The following is a 3176-nucleotide window of genomic DNA, read 5'->3' on the forward strand; positions in this document are numbered from 1 at the left end:
TCCCCTGACTCCAAGCCTGTCATTCATCAACAGGTCTGATCTTTAAATGTATTTTAATAAAGCATGTTACATCACAGCATATATGAGAACTTTCTGCTCTGGATGGCAACGTTTTTTGCGGCCCACACCTTTTCTTGGAGCCATAAGCCAGCTGTGACAGGTTAGAGTAATGAAGCAGCTGTAGAAAAATTGGATTCACTCGTTGGTTCAGCCACATGCAAGATTTTTGTGAAGCCACACAGAGACAAGCAGTAACAACATCACAGCGGTAGAGTGGGCGTCCCATGTACAGAGGCTTTGTCCTTGCTGCAGCGGGTCCGGGTTTGAGTTCTGGACTGGGGCCCTTTGCTGTGTGTCACTCCCCTTATCTCTCATTCTGTCTCTTGTCACAACTTCAGATGCTCTGTCAATAAGGCCAAAAGGCCAAAAAAACAAAAAACAAAACAATAGTACAGTGGAAGATGCCACCCATTGCTGTCTGGTATGTAAAAACAAATTTGTTTGGATTTTAACTCCAGTTTCTTTAGGACATATAGGACATATAGGGAGCTGGGGTAACACCTCTCAGAGGAAGGAGAAAAACAAATTGCTCTCAAATGTGATACAAGACCATTTTGCAGGTTGTCTGGTTATGGCAGACATGTTCAGTTTCTCATGATATAACAGGTCAAAAGAATATGAGATATATAAGGCTACACTCAAAAATAACCCTACTTTCAACTACAGTTATACATGAAGTTACTCAATCTGAGCAGTAAAAAAAAAGTAATTCCCCTGCTATAGAAATAGAAAACCTAGTGCTGTTGATCATGACTAGGAGTGGCATCCTTGTTTTCAACCTGCAAACTCAGCTATCTCTCTTGTACAGTCTAATGAATAATCAGTAGTGGTACTCAGTGAGCTTCCCTGATTTATGAAGTCATGCACGTGGGCTTAGACTTTCCCTAATGTAGCACAATCAGGAAATCTTTAAATCTTATTATATCTCTCCCTCACAACCATGTTTCAGAGAATCATTTTTCAGTATGTTTGCAAGGCCATTTGCGGCTCTCTGGCCACGTGGGCATTTTGTTTTGGAAATTCTCAAAACCAGAACGACGGAAAAAACTTGTGTTTCATTTTCAGAATAGGTTCATCAATCACAGCTTGCCATCTTTGCTTGACTGCATGATAAGAGCATTGTCAGTCTGTGGTCAGCACCCATCTGCAGATAACCGTTTTCTCAGTATTAAGGTCTCCTGTTCACAGGTTTCATTTTTAATGTGTACAAAACATGGTTTTCTGATCATGAGAACATTCTGAATCAAACATTGAATGTATTACTGCATGAGTTTTTCTCTGGTTTACAGAAGAAGTAAAAGACCCAATTGTATATTGTAGTGACAGTCAGTCACTAGTCACATATTAGATCTTTAAATCACTCTATAAATTGGGCAAGGTGTGAAATTTGAACACACTTATACAATACTGGGACCACGTTCTCAAAGTCAAAATCAAAGTCAGCTTTATTGTCAATTCTTCACATGTACCAGACATACAAAGGAATCATAATTACGTTTCTAACCATCCCACGGTGAAGACAAGTCATACCTAACACTAAATTAAACAGTAAAATGTGCAACAAATAGAGATGAGAGTAAATAAATAAAGTGCACAGTAGATGAAGACATTTTACTGATACTAAAATAAACAATAAAAAGAATAAAAAATTCACAGTGTGAATATAAATGTGTTCTCAAATATGAGTGGATTCTGAGGTCCTCAGAGTAACGTTGCACATCAGATCCACTCTGATCCTGAAACCGTTAAATACAGTTCTTTTTTTCTTTTCTTTTTTGCATTACTACAGATAAATTTGCGTCTCTCATAAGTGCATCAGGCAATCATGTATGTTCGATAAGTCCAACCCAAATATAGAAAGCAGAAAGCTTAATGAAGAGTAAATGCTACAGGACCAATCAATAGGTAGATAGATAGATCCAGCCATGTAGAGGGGGAAGTGGCTGAGGCTGGTTGGACATTTTGTAATGTTGAGGTTTTTCCGCATCATCTGGTGGTTTAGACCCAGTGATGTGTCAAGCGGTCTGCCGGCCCCTGGATTAGAAAGTTGGTAATTTCACAAGTCTTTTCAAGGCCAACACTCTGTAGGTTACGCTGTCATTTTGAGATGCAGATGGCTCTTTTTATATGGAAAGATAATGGTGAAGTTATCATTTTAGATGGTAGCATTTAAAAGTATGAGCATGATTATTTTCGTTATTGATTAATCTGCTGATAGTATATAAAAAGAAAGTCAATCATCGAAATTTCCCAAGAACTCGGAAATCAAGTGATATCTTAACAGTGCTTAATTTGCCCAAACAACAGACCAAAAAAACACAATTCAAAATTTAGTCCAAAATGTTAGATCATTTGTCAGAGCTGAGACAGGTCAGGGATGGCGTTGTCTAATGAGATCTTCCAGTCATGTTTCCTGTTTCTTACAGTGTGCTCTTCATTTACTCTTCAACTTCAATCATTCTGTAAGTATTTGAAGAGCAGAGTGAGCTAGAGGACCGAGGACTATTTGATTGGAATAACGTCATGAAAACATGGATTACTGTTGAGCTATGTATGATTAATAGTGGCGTGCCCTGCTGCTGCACTTACCGAGGATGTGGTAAATATGAAGAGAAACTCATCAGAGGCTGGCGATGCAAGTTAACTGTTTTTCAGTCTCTTCAGTAGCTATGAGCACACTTGTGTATAAAGGAATAAAGTAAAGCACTCCACATCACCTCTGAGCGTTCTTTACCTCTAGATTTCCCTGAAGTCCTTGATGAGCTGGTGAAGCATTAAGTGATTAGCCTTCATACCCTTGATTAAAATGCATTTCTCTTAAATTGTGAAATGTATTCTTAATAAGGCCAAACCTGCAAACCAAGACAAATGATGCACTCATACATTCACTATTTTCATCAGCAACAACATCTCCCATTAGGAATAATGTCTAACTGTTGACTATGGAAAGTAGTATGTAAAGTACGGAAATGTACCTCATTTACTAAGCTTACTTCCAGTCACTCCTCCCAAAACCGCCTTTTACGTTGGTGTTTACTTACACTGTACACAAAGAAGGCTTCCTGCTCTACTTTGGGCCGCCCCCCTTCAAAACTGCTCAGCCCTACCCACCCATG

Source organism: Acanthopagrus latus, chromosome 11 (assembly GCF_904848185.1).
Source record: "Acanthopagrus latus isolate v.2019 chromosome 11, fAcaLat1.1, whole genome shotgun sequence".
Taxonomy (NCBI): Eukaryota; Metazoa; Chordata; class Actinopteri; order Spariformes; family Sparidae; genus Acanthopagrus; species Acanthopagrus latus.